The 26,644-nt window shown below is 36.3% G+C and overlaps 1 pseudogene; it reads left to right on the top strand.

The window, feature by feature from the left end:
- Nucleotides 1–26,238, top strand: part of LOC138446272 (solute carrier family 25 member 36-like) — a 96,020-nt pseudogene extending 69,782 nt beyond the window's left edge.
- Nucleotides 26,239–26,644: the final 406 nt, after the last annotated feature.

Raw genomic sequence — 26,644 nt, 5'->3', positions numbered from 1 at the left:
ATTCCAGGTAACTGTACACCAACATTGGCTTGCTTGTACCTTAGAGGGTTATTTCCTACTTGACTGACTGTAGTAGACAAGCTCTGACTCCTGCAATCTGGCAAAAACATCTGTCATCCAGTGGCTGTATCATACCTTCTCCAATGAGGTCCTTAGCCCAGCTTTAAAAATCTTCCTTATTTAAGTTTTTTCTCCCTCAGGAATGTACCCTCAGACATAGTGTGTATTTTAGATATACATTTTTGTGTTTTAATAATTAAGCTCCTTTCATAATATAATCATCATTTGTACTCTTGTAAATAACTATGTAGTTTGTGTCCTGATTAGAGTTACACATTATGTACCTCATCTTAAAAGAAGAGGCTGACCCTTTCCAAAGAATATTGACTATTTGTTTTGTTTTGTTTTTAACCAAACTGACGCACATTCCAAACCATATAAAAATTAGAAATTAGACTACATCCTCACCGTGCTGACACCATTTTTAATAAAGGAAAGTTTGTGTGATAAGAAAAATAATTCCTTAATTGCACTATTGTTTTATATTTTTTATTTAAATTCCCAGAGGAATGCAGTAGACAATGAGACAAAGTAAATGTTAAAATATCATTGTGTATTGCATGAACTGAAATCCATGTTAATAAACAATTGCAAAATACTTAGATAATAAAGACAGTATATAGTGCAAGAAGGACATTTGTCCTAAGGATATATAATATAAAGTCAAATTGAGAATAAATATTTTAGCTTAAGAGTTAGTTAAATATTTATATGCCTTCAAATTCCTCTTAGCTGGAGAATGCAATAAGAAAAGTATGTTTTTGGAAGAAGGCATACAACCTGTTTCTGATTCTTGACTTTATCTCTTGTGAAGGAAAAAGCTACTTTCTCCAAGACTGCAGGCAACTTTGGATTAGATTTATGAGACTTCAGAAAGATATTTCACAGACTGTCTATGACACATGGATTTCTGTGGTAGAAGTGGTCATTGCTATATTTTAGTGTGACTTGCTTCATGTTTTGATCTACTCATTTGGGCATACCCTTGAGTTTCAGAGATACAAGAAGCAATGACCATCTATATCTGTAGGCCCCAGCTCTTCAGATGGAAATTTCTACCCATCAACTTACACATCTGTGCTTCCTACTTTGATCAATTATTTTTCTTAGAATCATATATTTTACTGTACATATAAATTCTGAGTCACACACTTACAAATTTTAAATTAAATCATCTTCTCTTCCAAAGTCTTAGGCATTCTAGACTTATAAAATTATACTACATGTGTTTTCACTAATACTCAAAAATTGATAGAGCTTGCATAAGGTTTGACACAAATCTTCACTATGTAAAAATTCAATATCTGCAAAGTGTAATAAAGTGGAATGCAATAAAATGAGGCATGTCTGTACATTTAAATTGGAAGTGACATCATTAAAAGTTCTAGACAGAAAATATAAGTGCAGAAGAGTGTACAAGTCCTCTAAAATTGAAAAGTTTTCCTTCATCCATTTCTATCAAATTTGAAAATCCTGTCTGAATATTAGACAGTGGAGGAAGAAAAAAGTGTCACCTATCCAAGAGGGATTGCACTAGATCACTGACTGGCAAACTATGTCAAATGAGCTAAATCTAGCCTATTGCCCATTTTTGTGAACAAAGTTTTATTAAAACAGAGTCATGTGCATTTGCATGCTGTTTGCCTGTATACATTTTGCCATCAGTGAATTTTAGTGTTGGAGAGGACCATAAAGATCATTCATTTTTATTCTCCTATTTCGCAGATGAAGAACATGAGGTTACTAGCTTGAGCCACTGGAATGGCTTAATAATAACATGTGTGACCCCAAAGAACATAGAGAAAAGTCTCCATTTGTCTTTTTCCATGTTATTTTGACCAAGGGGGCCATATGTCATGTATAGGATATGAGGAGCCTCCAGCATCCTTGGTCCCTGAATGTTTTCCATGTAGTAGAACTCCAGCAAGCTGAATTAGGGGAACATGGCATGAATTTGAAATGTACTGTACTTTGAAGAGTGGTCGAAGATGATGATTTAGAAGTCCCTGAACCTACCTCTTTCAATAGATACAATGAATCTATACCTTTATAAATAGCAATTTCTCTCAAATAATACCCAAATGTTGATTGTACAGAGAGTGTGCATAAGATGGTCAAATAGGAAATGACAGAAACGATGGAGAAATATTATTCATAGTAACGCCATCCTCTATGTGGCAATCTGTAACAGGGGTATTGTGAGGGGCCTGAGCACAGACTTGCCCACCCAGGTACACAGTGAAAAATCAGTAGTTTAAGTGGCATCTTGGCTATATGGGAAGTAATTTATGAACTCTGGGAATTCTGCCAAACAGGCAGAAAATTGCTGAAGTTTTCTCCAGAGTCAGAGGCACCATTGGTTGAGATCCTCTGGGATACCTCCTGGCCATGCCTGCACCCCTCCCCAACCACATTACCAAGGTGGCTTTGGGCCAGGAACTGACCTAAATCAGGGCTTACTGTAGTTCCACCCAGTCTGCCAAAGTTTCCAAGTGCAAGCAGTCTACACATGACTACTCCTTCAAGACTACAAGTAGATATTTTACCTAATTCATAACAAAAAGTTAAACAAATAAGGAAAGAGAGGAATATGATCCAAATGAAAAAGGAAAATAAAATTACAGGAAACAAATTTCAGTCAAGTGGAGACAAGTAATTTACCTGATAGAGTTCAAAGAAACAGTCATAAGGAAGCTCACAAACTGGAGAAGACAATGGAGAAACTAAGAGAGTTTCATCATAAAGACTATTTTTTAAAGTCAGAAAATACAATATATGATATAAAAAATATAATAGAAGAATTCACCAGTAAATTAAATGATACAGAGTAATGAATATGCAGTCTGGAAGACAGACTAGTGGAAAACACCAAATAAGAATAACAACAACAACAACAAAAAGTTTTCGAAATAAAAAGAATGTAAGGGACTAAGCATGCAATTGCTATTAAAATTAGATAAATTTATCTCGACAGAAAAATAAGGAAAATCATGCCTTAAATGACAACACTATATTAGATGGTTGCAATATTCAGATATATACAGAATATTCCATCCAAAAGCAACAGAATACACATTCTTTTCAAGTGCACAGGGAAAATTCTCCAGGCTAGACCACAAGTTGGGCCACAAAAAAAATCTAAATACTTATAAGAAGATTGAAATTATACCAAGATTTTTTAGCATTGCAAAAATATGAAATTAGAATTCAACTACAAGAAGAAAACTAGAAAAATATTGAAATATAGAGATGCTAAGCAGTGTGCTGCTAAACAAACATTTATTAACAAAGAAATCATAGAGGAAATTAAAAAAAAATCTGAGACAAATGAAAATGCAACACAGCTGTCCAAGATCTATGGGACCCAGAAAAAACAGTGCTAACTGGGAAGCTCAATCCAATATAGGCTTACCTCAAAACTTAAGGAAACTCTCAAATAAGTAATGTAAATATACACTTGAAAAAAAAAAAAAAAAAACTGCAAGAAAAAGAAGCCAAAATTTGCCAGAAGGAAGGAAACAATAAATATCAGAGTGGAAATAAATGAAATAGGGAATTGAAAATTCATAGAAAAATCTGTGAGACTAAGAGTTGATTCATTAAAAAGATAAAATTGATTAAACTATACCGACTCATTAGTAAACAAATATAGTCCAAATAAATAAAACTAATTATGAAAGAGGAGAAATTACAACCAACACAAAATAAAAACAAATGATCATAAGGGACTCTATAAAAAAAATTACATGTCAGCATATTAGACAACCTAAAAAATTGGCAAATTCTGATAAATGTACAATATGAAGAAATAGAAAACTTGAATAGACCTGTTACTTGTAACTAAATTGAATCAGTAATCTAAAATCTCTCCAAAACAAAAGCCAAGGTTCATATAGCTTCAAAGGTAAATTCTTTCAGCATCTCTCTATCTCAATTTTTTTCCAAAAACTTGAAGAGAAAGAAACACTTCTGAATTTATTTTATCAGGTCAGCATTTCCTTCATACCAAAAAACAAAAGACATCATAAAATAAAAAGGAAGTTGCAGGCCAATATATTAAACAATATAGTTCTAATAATCTTTGAGAAAATGTTACTGAACTGAATTCAATGACATATTTTTTTTCTTTTTTTTTTTTTTAATTTTACTTTATTTTACTTTACAATACTGTATTGGTTTTGCCATACATCAGCATGAATCCACCACGGGTGTACACGTGTTCCCAATCCTGAATCCCCCTCCCAACTCCCTCCCCATACCATTTCTTTGGGTCATCCCAGTGCCCCAGCCCCAAGCATCCTGCATCCTGCATTGAACCTAGACTGGCAATTCATTTCTTATATGATATTATACATGTTTCAATGCCATCCTCCCAAATCATCCCAACCTCATCCTCTCCCACAGAGTCCAAAAGACTGTTCTACACATCTGTGTCTCTTTTGCTGTCTCGCATACAGGGTTATAGTTACCATCCTTCTAAATTCCATATATATGTGTCAGCATACTGTACTGGTGTTTTTCTTTCTGGCTTATTCACTCTGTATAATAGGCTCCAGTTTCATCCATCTCATTAGAACTGATTCACATGTATTATTTTTAATGGATGAGTAACACTCCATTGTATATATGTACCACAGCTTTCTTATCCATTCATCTGCTGATGGACATCTAGGTTTCTTCCATGTCCTGGCTATTATAAACAGTGCTGTGATGAACATTGGGGTACACGTGTCTCTTTCATTTCTGGTTTCCTTAGTGTGTATGCCCAGCAGTGGGACTGCTGAGTCATAAGGCAGTTCTATTTCCAGTTTTTTAAGGAATCTCCACACAGTTCTCCCTACTGACTATACTAGTTTGCATTCCCACCAACAGTGTAAGAGGGTTCCCTTTTCTCCACACCCTCTCCAGCATTTATTGCTTGTAGACTTTTTGATCACGGCCATTCTGACAGGCGTGAAATGGTACCTCATTGTGGTCTTGATTTGCTTTTCTCTGATAATGAGTGATGTTGAGTATCTTCTCATGTGTTTGTTAGCCATCTGTATGTCTTCTTTGGACAAATGTCTATTTAGTTCTTTGGCCCATTTTTTGATTGGGTCATTTATTTTTCTGGAATTGAGCTTCAGGAGTTGCTTGTATAGTTTTGAGATTAGTTGTTTGTCAGTTGATTCATTTGTTATTATTTTCTGCCATTCCAAAGGCTGTCTTTTCATCTTGCCTATTGTTTCCTTTGTTGTGCAGAAGCTTTTAATTTTAACTAGATCTCATTTCTTTATTTTTGCTTTTATTTCCAGTATTCTGGGAGGTGGGTCGTAGAGGATAGTGCTGTGATGTATGCCGGAGAGTGTTTTGCCTAAGTTCTCCTCTAGGAGTTTTACAGTTTCTGTTCTTACATTTAGATCTTTAATCCATTTTAAGTTTATTTTTGTGTATGGTGTTAGAAAGTGTTCTAGTTTCATTCTTTTATAAGTGGTTGACCAGTTTTCCCAGCACCACTTGTTAAAGAGATTGTCTTTAATTCATTGTATATTCTTGCCACCTTTGTCAAAAATATGGTGTCCATATGTGTGTGGATTTATCTCTAGGCTTTCTATTTTGTTCCATTGATCTATATTTCTGTCTTTGTGCCAGTATCATACTGTTTTCATGACTGTGGCTTTGTAGTAGACCCTGAAGTCAGGCAGGTTGATTCCTCTAGTTCCATTCTTCTTTCTCAAGATTGCTTTGGCTATTTGAGGTTTTTTGTATTTCCATACAAATTGTAAAATTATTTTTTCTAGCTCTGTGAAAAACACTGCTGGTAACTTGTTAGGGATTGCATTGATATATTAAAAAGATCATACAATATTATCAACTGGGTTTCACCCCAAGGATGCAAGAATAGGTTAATCCCCATAAATCAATTGATGTGATACACTACATTAAGAAATTGAAGGATAAACATCATATACTCATCTCAATAGAGGCATGGAATTTTTTTTTGACAAAATTAGACATTCATTTATGATAAAAAACTGTCACCAAAGTGGCTATAGAGGAAAGATACATGCTGCTGCTAAGTCACTTCAGTCGTGTCTGACTCTGTGCGACCCCAAAGACGGCAGCCCACCAGGCTCCCCCGTCCCTGAGATTCTCCAGACAAGAACACTGGAGTGGGTTTCCATTTCCTTCTCCAATGTATGAAAGTGAAAAGTGAAAGTGAAGTCTCTCAGTCATGTCTGACTTTTAGCGACCCCATGGACTGCAGCCTACCAGGCTTCTCCCTCCATGGCATTTTCCAGGTAAGAGTACTGGAATGAGGTGCCATTGCCTTCTCCAATACTACAACATAATAAAGACTCTATATGACAAACCCTCAATTAAGATAATAATGATGAAATGCTGAAAGCTTTTCCTCTAAGAGTAGGAACACAACAAAAATTCTCCCACTCTCGCCACTCTATTCAACATACTGTTGAAAGTTCTAACTAAAGCAATTACACACACAAAAAAAAAAAGTATATAAAATGCATCTCAATTGGAAGGGAAAACATAAAAGTGTCACTATTTGCACATGGAAAAATACTATATTTCTCTCCCTATAGATATAAAACACTAAAGTCTCCACCAAAAACCTATTAGAACTAATATATTAATTTAATAAATTGTCAGGATGCAAAATTAACATGCAGAAATTAGTTGCATTTCTAGACACTAATACAGAACTATCAGAAATAAAATAATAATATCTGCCATTACATCAAATATAATAAAATACATAAATTTAAGACCACAAGAGACTTGAACTCAGAAAACTGTAAAAAAAATTAATCAGAAAGAAATTGAAAAAGACACTAATAACTTGAAAGTTATTGTGTTCATGGATTGGAAGAATCAAAATCATTAAAATGTACATATGTCCCCAAACAATCTGTAGATTCAATGCAATCTCCATCAAAATATCAATTTTTCATAGAACTAGTACCAATAATCCTAAAATTTGTATGGGAACACCAAAGACCTAAAGTAGCCAAAGCAACTTGAGGAAAAAGAACAACACTGAGATAACATGCTATCAGAATATAAAGGTATAATTAATAAATAGAAAGCAATCAAATCAGTATGGCACTGAAAAAGACAAACAAACAAACACAGACATACAGATAAGTGGAACAGAATAAAGAGTCCAGAAATAAACCCATGCTCATGTGGTCATTTAATCTACAAGAGAAAATAATATACAATAGGGAAAGGAAGTTTATTCAATAAATGATGCTGGGAAAACTGGATAGTTATAGCCAAAATAATCCAACTGGACCACTTTGATTCACAGGATACAAAACTAAATTCAAAATAGATTAATAACATAGATCTTACTTACATGTAAGACCTGTAAGTTCTTAAAACTTAATAGAAGAAAACTCCTAGAAGAAAACATGGAATATACTCTTTGATATTGGTCTTATCATTATTTTTGGATATGTCTTCTCAGACAAGAAAAACAAAAGCAAAGATTAAAAAATGGGACTACATCAAACTAAAAAGCTTTTGCACAATGAAAAAGTTATTAGTATAATGAAAGGACAACCTACTAGTGGAAGATATAAGCAAATTATATATTGGATAAGGAAGTGATATCCAAAATATATAAACAAATCATATATCTCAATATGAAAAAAATTCTGATTAAAAAGTGGCCAAAGAGCCTGAATAGATTTTTTTCTCAAATGAGACATAAACAGATGAATATGTATATATATATGAATATGTATATCTATATATGCATGTATGAGATATTATTGTTGTTCAGCTGCTTAGTCATATCCAACTTTTTGCGACCCCATGGACTGCAGCATGCTAGGCTTCCCTATCTCCAGAGCTTTCTCAAACTCATGTCCATTGAGTCAGTGATGCTATCCAACCGTCTCATCCTCTATCATCCCCTTCTCTTGCTGCTCTCAGTCTTTCCCAGCATCAGGGTCTTTTCTAATGAGTCAGCTCTTTGCATCAGTTGGCCAAAGTATTGGAACTTCAGCTTCAGCATCAGTCCTACCAATGAATATTTAGGACTGATTTCCTTTAGGATTGACTGATTTGATTTTGCAGTCCACAGGACTTTCAAGAGTCTTCTTCAACTCCACAGTTCAAAAGCATCAGTTCTTTTGAAATTGATTATGAATCAGTGCTCAGCCTTCTATGTGGTCCAATTCTCACAACCATACATGGTTACTGGGAAAAATGTGCCTTTGGCTACATGGACCTTTGTTGGTAAAGATTAATGTTTCTGCTTTTTAATACACTGACTAGGTTTGACATAGTTTTTCTTCCAAGGAGCAAGTGTCTTTTAATTTCATGGCTTCAGTCACCATCAGCAGTGATTTTGGAGCCCAAGAAAATAAATTCCATCAGTGTTTCCATTGTTTCTCTATCTATTTGCTATGAAATGATGGGACAGGATGCCATGATCTTCATTTTTTGAAAGTTGATTTTAAGCCAGGTTTTTCACTCTCCTCTTTCATCTTCATCAAGTGGCTGTTTATTTCCTCTCCAATTTCTGCCGTAAGGATGGTATCATATGCATATCTGATATTGTTGATACTTCTCCTGGCAATCTTGATTCCAGAGCTTGTGTTTCATCCAGCCCAGATTTTCTCATGATGCACTCCTTAAATAAGGAGAGTGACTGTATACAACCTTGATGTACTCCTTCCTTATTTTGGAACCAGTCTGTTGTTCCATGCCCATTTCTAACTGTTGTTTCTCTACCTTCTTACAGATTTCTCAGGAGGCAGGTAAGGTGGTCTAATATTCCTATATCTTTAAGAATTTTCCATAGTTTGTTGTGATCCACATAGTCAAAGACTTTATCATAGTCCATGAAGCAGAAATAGATGTTTTTCTGGAATGTTGTTGTTTCAATTATCCAACAGATATTGGCAATTTGCTCTCTGGTTCCTCTGCCTTTTCTCAATCTTTCTTGAACATCTAGACGTTCTCAGTTCACTACTGTTGAAGCCACTTGGAGAATTTTGAGCATTACTTTTCTAATGTGTGAAATGAGTGAAATTTGTGGCAATTTGCACATTCTTTGGCATCGCCTTTCTTTGGGATTGGAATGAAAACTGATCTTTTCCAGCCCTATGGCCACTGCAGAGTTTTCCAAATATGTGGGCATATTGAGTGCAGCACTTTAACAACAGTATGGGATATTACTTAGCTATTAAAAATGATAAAATATATTTATGGAAATACAAATGGACCTATAGTGTATAATGATAAGTGACATAAATCAAATAAAATAAAACAAATAATGCAACATTTCACTTACATGTAAAAACTAAAAACAAAACAAATGAATAAACCAGAAACAGACTCACAGATACAGAGAACAAACAGGTGGCTGCCAGAAGAGAAGAGTGTGGGGGGATAGATGAAAAAGTGAGAAATTTTTCCAACTGTAAAATAAATAATCATGGGGATATACTGTACACATAGAGACTATCGCTAGTAATATTGTAACAACTATGTATTGTGATGGATGGTAACTGATGTTATCACAGTGATTCTGTTGTAATGTATAAAGATGTCAAATCACTATGTTATATTGAAGCTAATATAAAATAGTAGTTAATTATAACTCAATAAAAATTGAAAGACATTTTAGGGATATTTAAGATTACAAATATTTGGAAATTAATAGCATAGATAGAACAACTATCATTAGTACATTTTCATATACAAACACTCATCCTCTGAAAATAAGAATTAGCTTATAAAATGCCAACAAGATTTATGAAGTTTTCCTACATCAAGTTTTGTCTTTCATGAACAAGTCTTTCCAAGACTATGAAACATAGATTGGTAAATATTTTCAAATATGAAATTAATTCTAACAATTTTAAATTAAAATGGCTGGTTATAACCGAACTCAGTGTAGCATTTTATTGCACATACAACTCTGCCCTTTTTGATATTATTATATAGATTTAATATTGATCATCGCTTTACAATAGGTCTCTTATGATGGCACATCTATATAGTTTGGAGAGAATTTACATAGGCCGTATTAAGTGAAGTGAAGTGAAAGTTGTTCAGTTGTGTCTGACTCTTTGCAATTCTATGGACGTAGTCTGCCAAGGAATTCTCCAGGCAAGAATATCAGTCCATTCCCTTCTCCAGGGGATTAGACTGACCCAGTGATCAAACCAGGTCTCCTGCATCTCCTGCACTGGCAGGTGACATACCTAAAACTTTTGGGAAGGTGACATCAAAATTTTGCTTGGAATTTACATTTACACCTGTTATCTTGGCATTATGCTTATAACATTTTCCATTCATTCTTAAGTGTTGGGGATTAGACAATGAATTATATGATCACTATACCAACAACCATTTTGATAACATTTTATCCCAACATTATATGTAGCAGAATAAGTGGTAAAACCATCTTTTAGCTCACCATCCCATTTGTGAAAGAATTTAAGGATAGATAGACATCAGGATGGGCATGTTAGAAATCATCATCTCCAGAATTTCTATGGATAAGAAAATGTCTTATAGTGAAAGCATCTGGATCATATCTACAGTTTCTCATTGATTATATTCTCATGATCTTATCCGTTTCCACCTAATGCAAACATAACAGTCCCATAATTTAATAGGGAAGTCTTGGAAAGATTCTGCAAGAGTTGCCATCTACAATGAGGACTGATTTTTTGATAAATTTACTTTTAACTCTTGCAACATAAATACTGAGATGAACAGATGTATATAAATTAACTTGAATTTATATATAAGAAGCAAATTGTTAATACTTAAATTATCACAATTAGAAATCCACATTCCAGGAATATTAGGGAGCATTTTAGTGACCCTAATAAAAACAACTACCATGGAAAGGAGAATTCCATGACCTTCATATATTAACATCTAGAGATTCTCCATAAGTTTTGTTAGTTAAAATTAAAAATGATAGAGAGATATAAAGATGCACACAGAGACTGGTTCAAAGTGGTGGAGTGCATTCATTCCTCCTGTGAGAACACCAAAATCACAACCAGTTGTTGAACAACCATTAACAGGAGAATTCTTGAGCCCACCAAAAAAAAGACAAAAGAGAGACTGCAATGGAGATGGTAGGAGGGGCACAATCATGATAAAATCAAATCCCATACTCACCATGTGGGTGACCCACTAGCTGGAGAATAATACCAAAGAAGCTCCCCTACTATTGTGAAGGTTCTGAGCCCATCAGTCTTCCCAGCCTGGCGACCCAGAAAAGGGACTAAGAATCCTCAGGGAACCTCACTTTGAAGGCCAGAAAGATTTGATTACAGGACTTCATCAGGACAGGGGGAAACACAGACTCCACTCATGGAGGGCACAAACAAAATCTTGTTGGTACCAGGACCCAGAGAAAGGGACAGTGACCCCACAGAAGACTAAACTAGACTTACCTGCTAATGTTGGAGGCTCTCCAGAAGCATGGGTTAGCAGTGTGGCTTGCTCTGTGGACAGGGATACTAGTGGCATCAGTACTGGTAGATGCACTCAGGCATAGGCCCTCTTGGAATTGCCATTAGCCCTACCGTTGGCTGGATCACCTCAGGCCAATCAGCTAAGAGGGAGGGAGCACAACCCCACCCATCTGCAGACAATTGCATTACATTTTACTGAACACAGTCCAGCCTACTAGGGCAAGACTCAGTTTTTCCCACCACCAGTTTCTTCCTCCCATCCAGAAGCTTACACAAACTTCTTGACTTCATCCACTGAGGGCATACAGAAGAAGCAAGAGCTACAATCCCATAGCACTAGAATGAAAAATCACATCACAGAAAGTTAACCAGAATGAAGAGGCAGAGGGTTATGTCCCAGGTGAAGGGACAATAAAAAAATCTCAGACAAACAATCAAGTGAAGTGGAGATAGGCAACATTCCAGAAAACATTTCAAAATAATGATAGTGAAGATAATCCAAGATCTCTGAAAAAGAATGGATATGACGCAATAAAAGTTTGCTTCCCTGGTGGCTCAGACGATAAATCGTCTGCCTGCAATGTGGAAGACCCGGGTTTGATCCCTGGGTCGGGAAGATCCCCTGGAGAAGGAAATGACAGCCCATTCCGGTACTCTGGCCTGGAAAGTTTCATGGACAGAGCAGCCTTGTAGGCTACACTCCATGGGGTTGAAAAGAATCGGACACGACTGAGCAACTTCACTTCACTTCTTCACTTATGGCCTAGAAGAAATAAAGAAAAAAACAAACAGAAATTAATGATATACTAAAAGAAATCAATATCAAAATAACTGAGAAAAAGAATGGAAAGGTGATCTGGAAGACAGAGTTGTGGAAATCACTACTGCAAAACAAAATATAGAAATAAATGGAAAAAATAAAGAAAGAAATATTTGGGACATCAAATTCACCAACACTTGTATTTTGAGAGTCCCAGAAGGAGAGGAACCAGAGATCAAATTGCCACAATCCGTTGGATCATTGAAAAAGCAAGAGAGTTAAAGAAAAATATCTAATTCTGCTTTATTGACTACACCAAAGCCTTTGATGGCATGGATCACAATAAACTGTGGAAATTCTTAAAGAGATGGGAATGCCAGACCACCTGGCCTGCCTCCTAAAAAATCTGTATGCAGGTCAAGAAGGAACAATTAGAACTGGACCTGGAGCAACAGACTGGTTCCAAATCAGGAGAGGAGTACGTCAAAGTGGCATATGGTCACCCTGTTTATTTAACTTATATGCAGAGTACATCATGAGAAACACTGGGCTGGATGAAACACAAGCTGGAATCAAGATTGCTGGGTGAAATATCAATAACCTCAGATATGCAGATGACACCATCCTTATGACAGAAAGCAAAGAAGAACTAAAGAGCCTCTTGATGAAATTGAAAGAGGAGAGTGTAAAAGTTGGCTTAAAATTCAACATTCAGAAAACTAAGATCATGGCCTCCAGTTCCACCTGCTGCTGCTGCTGCTAAGTAGTTTCAGTGGTGACTGACTCTGTGTGACCCCATGGGCTGTAGCCCACCAAGCTCCCCTGTCCACAGGAATCTCCAGGCAAGAATACTGGACTGGGTTACCATTTCCTTCTCCAGCGGTCCCATCACTTCATCGAAAATAGATGGGGAAACAATGGAAACAGTGACAGACTTTATTTTCTTGGGCTCCAAAATCACTGCAGATGGTGATTGCAGTCATGAAATAAAAGATGCCTGCTCCTTGCAAGAAAATCTATGACCAACCTAGACAGCATATTAAAAAGCAGAGACATTACTTTGGCAACAAATGTCTGTGTAGTCAAAGCTATGGTTTTTCCAGTAGTGATATATGGATGTGAGAGTTGGACTATAAAGAAAGCTGAGAGATGAAGAATTGATGATTTTGAACTCCAGTGTTAGAGAAGACTCTTGATAATCCCTTGTACTGCAAGGAGATCCAACCAGTCCATTGTAAAGGAAATCCGTCTTGAATATTCATTGGAAGGACTGATGCTGAAGCTGAAACTGCAATACTTTGGCCATCTGATGTGAAGAACTGACTCATTGGAAAAGACCCTGATGCTGGGAAACATTGAAGGTGGGAGGAAAAGGGGACAACAGAGGATGCGATGGTTGGATGGCATCACCCACTCTATGGATATGAATTTGAGTAAAACTCCAGAATTGGTGATTGACAGGGAAGCCTGGCATGCTGCTATCCATGAGGTCACGAGGAGTCAGACACGACTGAGCTGAACTGAACTGAAGTGCACTGACAAGGAGAAGAGAGAGAGAAAGTACCTGAGAAAATATTTGAAGACATAGTAGCTTAAAACCTCCCTAACAAGAAATAGGTTGATGAAATAATCAAGAACATCCAGGAAGCTCAGAGAAGCTTCTAAAAGTCCCAGGCAGGATAAACCCAAGGAGGAACACTCCAAGACACATAGTAATCAAACTGACAAAAATTAAAGACAAAGATAAAATATTCAAAGCAACAGGGGAGAAATGGGAAATAACATATAAGGAAACTCCCATAAGATTATTAGCTGATTTCCCAACAGGTACTCTACAAACTGGAAGGGAATGGCATGATGTGTTTAAAATGATAAAAGGGAAGAAATTACAACCAAAAATGTTCTAACTAGCAAGACTCTCATTCAGATTTGTTGGAAAAATCAAATGCTATACAGACAAGCAAAAATTCAGCACCATCAAATCAGCTTTACAAGAAATGCTAAAGGGATTTTTCTAGTCAGGAAACAGAAGAAAATGAAAGAAAAATCTCACATAAAATAAATAAAAAAGAATTAAGAAAATGGTATTAGGATCATGCATATTGATAATTACCTTAAATGTAAATGGGTTAAGTGCACCAATACAGATTGCCTGGACAGATGAGAGCTTGTACATATAGGCACCCCCACTTACCACATCACTCTACTTAATCCCTCAAACTCTATGTGAGTTCCTTTTTTTGTTAGGATAATCATGTTTAGGTTATGACTTTCAATCGTATCTTTTATTTTATGTCTCGCTATTGATTGTGAAAACTGATAAACATCTTTTACCATTGTGATCATATAACTATTTGTTTAATACTTTATATCATGATTGGCCAACAGAAAATAATGGAATTTTGTATCATGAAAATTACCATTTAATAGAAAAACTGGTAATCATTTTTTAAAATCTTGATGCACATTAAAATTATCTTAGAATATTTTGAAAAACATAAATGCCCAGGTATTGTTTGTCCTCCAAATTATGTTTGATATTAATTTCTTATTTTGATATTAGTTTCTCATTTTGATACTAAAATCTCATTTAAATGTTTTCTTCTCTGTAATCACTCTCGAGTTTTTTCAGTCTTTTAAGTTTGCTGAAGCTTTCAATGATTAAGTCAAAGATCTCTCTTGGTTATTGTCACATTGCACTTAAAATATGTGGGTTATTTTCAGTACATTTTGATATTGATTTCTAACATAATTCCATGGTGATAGTAGAGCAGACTTTATATAATTTCAAAATATTTAGACTGAATTTTTTGCACCTTTTTTTTTTTTTTCCTTTGCACCTTGTTTTATGTTCCTGGATATGTTCCAGTGTCTATAGCTTTACAGTTTATGGGAACTTAAATATAATTGAATTTATATTTTCTTGTTGTGTGAAAATTGTATGAATCTTAATTACGCTGAATTGGTTTGTAGCCTTTTTCAGGTCTATTGTATCCTTCTAATTTTCTGTCTATTCATTCTATTAATTTTTGAGAGTATAATATTGAAATTCCAACTAAAATCTTTATCAATTTAAAAGTAATAATAGTAATATATGGTGGAACTATATATAACTTTGTTCTGTATTTTCCAATTCTCTTGAAATGTGTTATATCATAATAATTTTAGAAGTTTTAAATTAAAAATGATAGGAGAAAATTGATGAAGTATGTGGCAATATATGTGGGTAATCTAGCCAGATGGTAGAGACACTTCCAAGTTTGCCTAAATGTTCCATTATAATCAGATGAACCCATGAACAAATGCCTTCCCAAGTGATTCTCTAGATTGTGACTCAGCTTCTTTGTCCTGTCTCTCATTTAGGAATTCATCATATGACATGGACCTTTAGCTCACACTGATATTAAATTTATCATATCTGACTGAAGCACACTTTGTATGTAATGAATTCACAAAAAGAGATTGCATAACAATTATTCTGTCTTCTTGTAAATAAACATTTGAAATAAATTCTAGCTATTTTATTAAAGGCATGTCTTGGCAACAAGATTTTTGGTAACAGGCTCATAGACCCCCACTATCTTTAATTATTGGCCCTATCTTTTAGTTTCGTTCAGTTCAGTTGCTCAGCCAGGACTCAGTCGACTCGCTTCAGTCGACTCTGGGACTTCATGGACTGCAGCATGTCAGGCTTACCTGTCCATCACCAACTCCTGGAGTTTGCTCAGACTCACTTCCATATAGTTGGAGATGCCATGCAACCATCTCATCCTCTGTTGTCCCCTTCTCCTACTGCCTTCAATCTTTCCCAGAATCAGGGTCTTTTCCAGTGAGTCAGTTCTTTGTATCAGGTGACCAAAGTACTGGCGCTTAAGGTTCAGCGTCAGTCCTTCCAATGAACATTCAGGACTGATTTCCTTTAGGATGGGCTGATTTCCTTTAGGATGGACTGATTTGATCTCTTTGAGGTCCACAGGACTCTCAAGAGTCTTCTTCAACACCACAGTTCAAAAGCATCAGTTCTTCAGCTCTCAGCCTTCTTTATGGTCCAATTCTCACATCCATACATGACTACAGGAAAAGCCATAGCTTTAACTAGATGGACTTTGCCAGCAAAGTGCTATCTCTGCTTTTAACACACTGTCTATGTTGGTCAAAGCTTTTATTCCAAAGAGAAAGGATCTTTTAGTTTCATGACTTCAGTCACCATCTGCAGTAATTTTGGAGCCCAAGAAAATAAAGTCTCTCATTGTTTCCATTGTTTCCCCATCTATTTGCTATAAAGTGATGGGACAGGATGCCATGATCTTCATTTTTTGAAAGTGATTTCAAGCCAGGTTTTTCACTCTCCTCTTTCACCTGTATCAAGGGACTCTTTAGTTCCTCTCTGTTTTCTACCATAAGGGTAGTGTCATCTTCATATCTGAGGTTATTGATATTTCTTCCAGAAATCTTGATTCCAGCTTGTGCTTCATCCAGCCCAGCATTTCACCTGATGTTCTGTGCATAGAATTTAAATAAGCAGGGTGAAAATATACAGCCTTCAATTAAAAATAAATAAATTTAAAAAGAAAAAACTATGTATATTGTAAATTTGAGGGAAGTCACCTGAAAAACTTTAAAAAACATAAATGAAAAATAATAATAAAAGATAAAATAGAATGATTAAAAATGCTCACTTAAAATCAGAAGTGACAAAAATAGAAAAAATTAAACAATGTACAAATGCATGACAAAAAGCTGTTAGAAATATAGCTATCTTTACCCAACTATATCAATAGTTACTTTAAATATAAATGATCTAAACACACTAGTTATAAGGTAGTGAAATTTAGGCTGAATTTTAAAAGTAAAAGTAATACTGAAAGATCTACAAGAAACTCACTGTAAATATTGACTCAGATAATTTATAAGTAAAGTAGATGGAGAAACATATGTAATTACCAACCAAATGAAATTTGGTATAACTATGTTAACTTCAGACAAAGTTATCTTTGTAACAAAGAAAATTAAATGTGATGGTGGAATATCACATAATGATAAAGTATTCAATTCTGCAAGAAGATATAATTATCAAATCACACAGTTATATAAAGCCAATACTTGGGAGAAAATCAGCATTTTTATGATATCCATAAAATTTGCCTATTAAATAACTGTTGATTGATTAATTTACTTAATATTTGTTTCACGCATTTATGCACTTGGTAATATCACTAAACTTTGGGGGAAAATTAAGTAAAGGAGAAAAAATACGTATAAAACATTATGTAACTTAGCTGGCATAATAAAAATGTGTTAACTTCCTTTAGCAGTGTTTTGATTGTGTTGTATTACTATACTTTCTCCAAGACGTGTCATATCTGTTCTATTTGATACTTTCCATGAAATTAAAAGATGCTTGCTCCTTAGAAGGAAAACATATTAAAAAGCAGAGACATCACCCTGCTGACAAATGTCCATTGAGTCAAAGCTAAGTTTTTTCCCAGTAGTCATGTACAGATGTGAGAGTTAGATCATATAGAAGGCTGAGTGCTAAAACAAAAACAACAACAACAACAAAATGGTGCTTTTGAATTCTGGTTCTGGAGAAGACTCTTGAGAGTCCCTTGGACAGCAAGGAGATCAAATCAGTTCATCCTAAAGGAAATCAACACTGAATATTCATTGTAAGGACTGATACTGAAGCTAAGCTCCAATATTTTGGCCATCTGATGCAGAGAGCCAGTTCATTGGAAAAGCCAGTATCATTTCACCTGATACTGGTGAAAATTGAAGGCAAAATGGAGAAAACGGTGGGATAGGGTAAGATGGTTAGTAATAAAGCATGACTGACTCAATGTACATGAGTTTAAGTAAACTCCAGGAGATAGTGAAGTACAGAGAAGTCTGGAGTGCTGCAGTCCATGGCATCCCCAAGTTGGATATGACTTAGTGTCTGAATAACAACGGCAATTTAGGCATGAGTTAAGAAAATTTATAACTTCGAATTATTGAACCATGTGACACTACCTAGTTTCATCTTATTATATTTGAATTATCCTTAATGAAATTCAATTCTGTTGCATTTTACTTTAATAATTTTAGATTTCAAACTAAATTCTATGCTTTAGAAACATCTTGTATGTAATACAAGCATGTTTCCCATTTTCCCGGATGTCATTGACAGCCTCTAATGTGGTCCTCAATCATGTCCCTACCTGGTATTGATGACTTTGTACAATTCTCTCTAATTCAGTATGGCCTGAATATCAGTTCAGTTCAGTTCAGTTGCTCAGTAATGTCTGACTCTTTGCAACCCCATGGACTGCAGCACGCCAGGTCTCCCCATCCATTACCAACTCCCAGAGTATACTCAAACTCATGTCCATTGAGTCAGTGATGCCATCCAACCATCTCATTCTCTGTCATCCCCTTCTCCCTGCCCCCCCCCCCACCTTCAATCTTTCCCAGCATCAGGACCTTTTCCAATGAGTCAGTTCTTCACATCAGGTGGCCAAAGTATTGGAGTTTCAGCTTCAGCATCAGTACTTCCAATGAATATTCAGGACTGATTTCCTTTAGGATGGACTGATTGGGTCTCCTTGCTGTCCAAGGGACTCTCAAAAGTCTTCTCCAACACCACAGTTCAAAAACATCAATTCTTTTGTGCTCAGCTTCTGGAGAAGGGAATGGCAAACCACTTTAGTATTCTTACCTTGAGGACCCCACGAACAGTATGAAAAAGCCTGAATATAGTGACTCCTAAAAAAAAAAAGTGCATAAAAGTGATGGATTGTCACTTATGATAGAGATGAAGTTGCAAAACTAATGTAGCTTTTATCCTGGGTGCACTTTCTTACCCTCTTACTGGCTCACTCTGAAAGAAGCCAGGTAGCATGTTGGGAAAACATCCTCTATACCAATTAACTCTTCAGTTGAGACTAAAGTCTTGGCTAAAAGTTTGAATCCAACATCATGAAAAATCTTTAAACAGAGGTTTAAACTAAGTCCTGCACCACAGAAACTGAGAGATCATGAATGCTTTTTTTAAGTGGTCATATCTTGTGTTATTTTGTTTTGCAGCAACAGATAATTCATATAATGAAATTTAGAATCCACAAGAGCAATGAAAGGGTAAGCATCATTGCTACAAAGTTAATAATTTTACTTACCCTACCCAGTTGTGGAAAGGCTCTGTAAAAATGATCTTTAGTTCAGATTTTGTAGAAAGAGTAAAACTCTGGGTCTGAGGACAAGAAATTTGATTTGGTAATATGTGCAACTAATAATTAACATAATGGGAAAATGTAGATATAATAGTTCTCTTTATTATTTGAAGTTCATGGAGCACAAATGACTAGTATATAGTAAAAAGTAAAATTTGAAATCTTCAGCAATGAATATAACTTGAAAATCCTCTCTGCATGTAAAATTCAGTTTGGTCTCAGGTGGCTGAAAATCAGATATTAACTGGACTCTATCTTCCCATTTAAATAGTATTGAATGCATCTTGTAGAACTTCAAAGTTATCTGTGTGCAAAGAGTTCATGCATGCTAAGTCACATTAGTCATGTCTGACTCTTCATGAGACCCTACGTAGCCTGCCAGGCTACTCTGTCCATGGTATTCTTCAAGTAAAAATATTAGAGTGGCTTGTGTTCTCCTCTAGAGGATCTTCTGACCCAGGGATCAAATATGTGTCTTTTATATCTCCTGTGTTGGCAATATATATATAGTCTACATTTATATAATACTTATAATACAGATGATACATATATACTGCTAATACTTCTGACTTCTAGAATCATTCATGGTTCCCACACATGACACTATGGTAAATAGATAGTAATGTTCTCTTTTCTTCACCAACAGCAGCAAAACAAATTTTACGTGAATTTAGTACCCAAAAGGAAAGTTGCACAGATAAATTTCCACTGATTATTGCTTTCGTTTTGAATTCCAATGTTTATTTCATCTTCTTGCACCATATGATTATTTACAACTTATATAGAAAAAAAAAAAAAAGGTAAGTTTTGTTTTTTTTTCCTAAAAGAAGAAAAGAGTGAAGGAAATAAAAGAGGCAAAATGTATCACCAGATATTTATAGACACACCACTGTCAAATATGAATACCAGTGAGAGACAAGGAATCTATTAATAAGTATCTACAGAATCTTTACCTATTACCCAGAACTAGGGTGAAATCATTGAAAAAATATTTTACTTTTATTTTACATTCAAGGATAAATGAAACACACAGTGGTTAAAAAAAAAAGAATAATTCTTTCTTGATATATCTAAAAAGAAGTGCAAAATTAGAACAAAGCCAAGTCCTAATCTTTGAGTTCTCAAAAGACAACTCAGTTGTGAACAGAAAATCAGAGATGGGCTGACTGGTAGCTAGAGTTTGAATCACAAAGCTGTCTTGTATTTTTTCCAGTATCCGTAGTCCTGAGACAGAGGAATGTTGGAAACATAAAAGTACCCTGGGTGGGGCTCTGAAAGTAAAAACAATGTGATTCAATAAAGCTGTTAATGATAAATTACTATAATAATGAACATTTTATTGACAAAAACACGTGCATTTGTCAGCATGCAGTGGTGGTCAGAAGTGACCACAGGACTGGAAAAGATAAATTTTAATTCCAATTCCAAAAAAGGGCAGTGCCAAAAAATGTTCAAACTACCCTACAATCATATTCATTTCCCATGATAATAAGGTTATGATCAAGGACTCTGGGGGAGAAGGAGAGGGTGGGATGATTTGGGAGAATGGCACTGAAACATGTATACTATCATGTAAGAAACGAATCACCAGTCTATGTTCGATGCAGGATACAGGATGCTTGGGGCTGGTGCACGGGGATGATCCAGGGAGATGGTGTGGGGTGGGAGGTGGAAGGGGGGTTCAGGATTGGGAACTCATGTACGCCCGTGGCGGATTCATGTCAATGCGTGGCAAACCCAATACAGTATTGTAAAGTAAAATAAAGTAAAAATAAATTTAAAAAAATCATTCAAGCTAGGCTTTAGCAGTATGTGACATGAGAACTTCTAAATGCACAAGCTGGATTTAGAAAAGGGAGAAGAATCAGAGATCAAATTGCCAACCATCAATGGATCATAAAAAAGCAAGGGAATCCCCCCCCCAAAAAAAAAAAATCTACATCTGCTTCATTGACAACACTAAAGCCTTTGACTATGTGGCTCACAACAAACTTCGGAAAATTCTTAAAGATATGGGAATATGATCCAACATTTTCTGTCTCTTGAGAAACTTCTATGCAAGTCAAGAAGCAATGGATAGAACCTTACATGAAACAAATGACTGGTTCAAAATTGGTAGACTATGGCAAGGCTGTATATTGTCATCCTGTTTATTTAACTTCTATGCAGAGTACATCACATAAAATGCAAGGCTGGGTGACTCACAAGGTGGAATCACGTTTGCCAGGAGAAATATCAACAACCTCACATATTCAGAAGACATCACTTTAATGTCAGAAAGTGAAGAGGAACTAAAGAGCCTCTTGATGAGGGTGAAAGAGGAGAGCAAAAAAAGCTTACTTAAAGCTCACAATTCAAAAACTAAGATCACTGCCTCTGATCCTATCATTTCATGGCAAATAGAAAGGGAAAAAATGGAAACAGTTACAAATTTTATTTTCATGGGCTCCAAAATCACTGCAGATGGTGATTGCAGCCATGAAATTAAAAGATGCTTGCTCCTTGGAAGAAAAGTTATGATGAATATTGAAAGTATATTAAAAAGAAAAGACATCGCTTTGCTGATAATGGTCCATATATTCAAAACTATGGTTTTTCCAGTAGTCATGTATGGATGTGAGAGTTGGACCATAAAGAAGGTTGAGCACCAAAGAATCGATGCTTCCAAATTGTGGTACTGGAGAAGACTCTTGAGAGTCTCCTGATAGCAAAGAGTTCAAATCAGTCATCCTACAGGAATTCAACTTCAAATAGTCATTGAAAAGACTGATAATGAAGTTATAATACTGTGGCCACCTCGTGCAAACAGCCAAATCATAGGAAAAGATCCTGATACTAGGAAATATTGACGGTCAAAGGAGAAGAGGGCAGCAGAGGATGAGATGTTTAGATAGCATCACTGACTCAATGGACATGAAGTTGAGCAAATTCCAGGAGATGGTGAAGGACAGAGAAGCCTGGCATGTTGCAGTCTGTGGGGCTGCAGAGTCAGACACAACTTTGTGACTGAACAACAATAGTAATGGTCTACTAAGTTTAGAACTTAGTAGGAAGTATTCAGAGTCATGCTGGGAATAAAAGGTGTGATTCTCCAATCTGGTCAGTGGAAACTAAAACTTAAAGATTTATAAGATCAAGTATACAGAATTGCAGTAACAAATTAACATCTAGAAGCAAAAACTACAAAATGAATTAACACCACAAGTGGCTTCTACCTGTCCTAGGCATTGATAGCTTTGTTTAGAAATTGTGTTTCAAATACACTTAATCTCTTAATACTTTTCTATTAATACTTCTTTTCTTATGAAAGGTCCTATTTGCCTGTGAACTAGAGCATCTCCTTGGCATCTCAGGCCCATCCTACAGCTAGACTTAAGTGGTTGTATTCAAGTCTTTGCCGTATTGTGTCTGCCTCTGTCTCAAGCTCTTTGAGGAGCAAGGGCTATGTGGGTGAGGATGAATGATGTGCTCTTTCTGGCCTCTGCCTTTCTCTCCTCTTCCAGCGTTTCTGTAGAGGGTCAAGTGCGGGGTGAACTCTCCATACTCTTCATCCCCTCACTACTACAAGGCAGGGGACCCTCCAGTCTCAGAGATGTGGGCTTCTGGTGTTTTGGCCTCAAATTTCCATCTTTGTTTTTCTTGTTGCCTATCCTGTTGCCAAAATTCTATATAAAATTCATTATTTAGAATGTATATATCCTGAAATAATTTATAGTTAAACCAAATATATATAGGGATTATTGATGCATTTAGGCAAGTACCCTGCTTCACAAAACTACTTTTTTTTTTTTACTTTATTTTACTTTACAATACTGTATGGGTTTTGCCATACACCAACATGAATCCACCACCGGTGTACCCATATTCCCAATCCTGAACCCCCATACCATCTCTCTGGATCATCCCAGTGCACCAGCCCCAAGCATCCTGTATCTTGCATTGAACCTAGACACAAGCAACTCCTGCAGCTCAATTCCACAAAACCACTTTTAAAGACAGTTTAGAATATCCTGTATTAGAAAATGTTCTAAGAATTTACATTATTATATTTCCTAAACATAAACAATTGCATTTACTACATTAGAGATATCTTTTTATTTTTTAATATAAATTTATTCATTTTAATTGGAGGTTAATAACTTTACAATATTGTACTGGTTTTGCCATACATCAACATGAATCCACCACAGGTATACATGTGTTCCCCATCCGGAATCCCCTTTCCTCCTCCCTCCCTGTACCATCCCTCTGGGTAATCCCAGTGCACCAGCCCTAAGCATCCAGTAGGCTACCATTTCCTGAAGACTTTCTATATATCAGAGGCTTCATAAATGTTTCCACTCCTAGAGGGCATAATCCTAGAAGATTGCATGGACTAAAATAAATGTGCAATGTGTGAGTTGTGAAGTTGTATTTGAAGTTTACTGAGGACAATAACCTGGGAGGCAACCTCTTATATAGCTTTGAGGGACTGCTCCAGTGAGGCAGGGGAAGGTCATTGGTACACATGACTGGTGAAGGAGGGTACATGCAGTCAACACACATTTTAGTTGAAGGTTGCTGCTAATTACAGGGAACACATGTGTCCATTAACAGTTTTAGTGCTTTTCTAGACATGAGAAGATTCAAGAAACTGGGCTCATAAAACTTCCTGAAAATATCTAAGTATCTGAAGGTCTGTTCTGTCGATTTTCCCCAGAGTACAGAGTATCTCACTCTTGACCTCCACCCAGAACTCCTTTCAGGGGGTGTTGAAGGTCAGCGACTGTGCTGGCTGGTGACTTAATCCTTACAGAGCCAGATAGCAAGTGACAGTCTTTAGTTCACATCTGGTATTATTTTAATTTTAAAGTTTAAAGAAAATCAGTGAGGTTATTAAACAAAATTACAAGTTTATTTGAAGAGGTAGGATTTAAACTCAGATCTCTTCTCTCTAAAGTCTGAAATCTTTCCTAAATACCACTGAAAAGAAAAGAAAGTAGAACAAAACAAAATATCATTTAGAGATTTATTCCATTATGCCAGGATTTGCAATACTATGATTATGTTTTAACATATGAAGAAATTTAGGGAACATAGGACATGAGAGAGTGAAACTAAGTTATTTTAAGATTATCTGTGTTTAACTTAAGAAATTGAGCCAATTGTATTGAGTTGATCAAAAAGTAAAGCAAAAATAGACACATATTCCATTTTCACTTAAAGTAAAAATTTTAAAAACATATATTTCATTTTCACAAAGAACCTTTTTGAACCATTTCTTCACAAATTTTGTCCCACCTTCTGCCATTTTTCGGGAAACTTCATAATAGCACTCTCCCAAAACTTTCCGTAAACTTTTTCAGTAAAGAACTGTTCCAGGTGTCTTTTACATTCTTCCAGGGAATTTAAATGTTTCCCATCAAGAGAATTTTGTAAATACTAAAATAAACAGCCCTCTAGCACGGGTGCTGAGCGCGGCGCCAGAGTGGGAGGCGGTGGCTGCAGCGCGGCGGGCAGGCGGCAGCCGAGTCTCCATTCGCGCCCCTCGCCATCCCCGGGGCGCCCAATGCTCCAGGCCAAGCAGAAGCTGCGCGGCCTATGCCCGCTGGCCGGATCCGCGTCCCGCCTCAGTCCCTGGAGGACACTCTGGAGAGAGGAGGAGCCAGAAGCACAGGCTGGTGCACCTGTTGGTCGGAGAATGTGGTGGTGCAGTGGGAGCCATTCTGACATGTGCGCTGGAAGCTGTGAAAACGGCTGCAGTCATCTTCTGTGACACTTTGTATCTCTGCAGTTCAGCTGAGCACCACGGCCGGAGCCAGGGTCAATGGCGTAGTGTCTCCTGGACCTCTCCATTGTCTAAAGGTGACCTTGTGAAAAAAAGGGCCTCGGTTCCCTGTTTAGAGGATTAGGCCTCAGTTTGGTGACAGTGGCCCTTTCCAGAGCAATATAATTTGCTGTTTATTCAAACCACAAGGAAACGTTGAATCGTATATTTGATCCTGATCCTTCCCAGGTACACATGATTTCAGCTGCAATGCCAGGCATTTACTGTACATTTCTCTTTGAGAAAAGAGTGAGATCATGTCATCTCATGCTCCCCATCCGCAGGTTACTTCCTGGATGGACTAACTTAAACCTCGTTTTACCGCAATTACAGCGACCAACCCCATTTGGCTTATAAAAACTCTATTATAGATTGATGCAAGGAACCGTGGGGAAAAGCGAATGGGTGCTTTCCAGTGTGTCCCTGAAGTGTATCAGACAGATGGACTTAGAGGATTTTATAGGAAAATGTCTGCTTCATATGCTGGAATATCAGAGACTGTTATCCATTTTGCTATTTATGAAAATATTAAGCAAGAACTACTGGAATATAAGATTGCTTCTACAATGGAAAATGAAGAAGAGTCTATAAAGAAGTGTCAGATTTTCTGGGAATGATGCTAGCTCAAAAACGTGTGCCACAAGTATAGCATATCCACATGAAGTTGTGAGAACAAGACTGTGTGAAGAAGGAACAAAATATAGATCCCTTTTTCAGACATTATCTTTGCTTGTTCAAGAAGAAGGCTCTGGGTCTCTTTACCGTGATCTGACAACTCATCTGGTGAGACAGATTCCAAACACAGCCATTATAATGGCCACTTATGAGTTGGTGGTCTACCTGCTAGTGGACAGCACCACCAAACTGCTGTGCTATAAAGAAGGAAGACCAAAAGAGAAAGTTGACCATGGAGCTCCAAATCCAGCATGGTGGACAGAAGGAGAATAGCGTGGGAACATGGAACTATGCCTAACTGGAAGTTTAGTTGTAGGAATTATAGCAATCCTAACCACAATACTTAGCCTTTTTAGTATTGTGAAAAAACAAACAAACAAACATGGCTGCCTCCAAGAGAAAACCTTTAGAAGCACTCTTTCCTCAAAATTGCCATTTTCTCTATCATGTCCACAGAAGACTATTGGCATTTTGTTGATTTATGGCAACTAGAATACAGTGTTTATTCCATGAACACTTTTCCAGTCTTCTAGACAAAGCCATCTGTAACTATATACTATACTAGAACTATCCAAAAAGTATTAACAGTCATAAATTTCTAATTTCTGGTTTCTGTATAGTTCCCATAAATTGGAAAGTAACAATACTATCTACAAACTATTTACATTACCTTGAGAGG

Source organism: Ovis canadensis, chromosome 9, assembly GCF_042477335.2.
Source record: "Ovis canadensis isolate MfBH-ARS-UI-01 breed Bighorn chromosome 9, ARS-UI_OviCan_v2, whole genome shotgun sequence".
Classification (NCBI taxonomy): domain Eukaryota; kingdom Metazoa; phylum Chordata; class Mammalia; order Artiodactyla; family Bovidae; genus Ovis; species Ovis canadensis.
The sequence above is the reverse complement of the archived record's forward strand: the minus strand, read 5'-3'. Positions and strand labels throughout refer to the sequence as shown.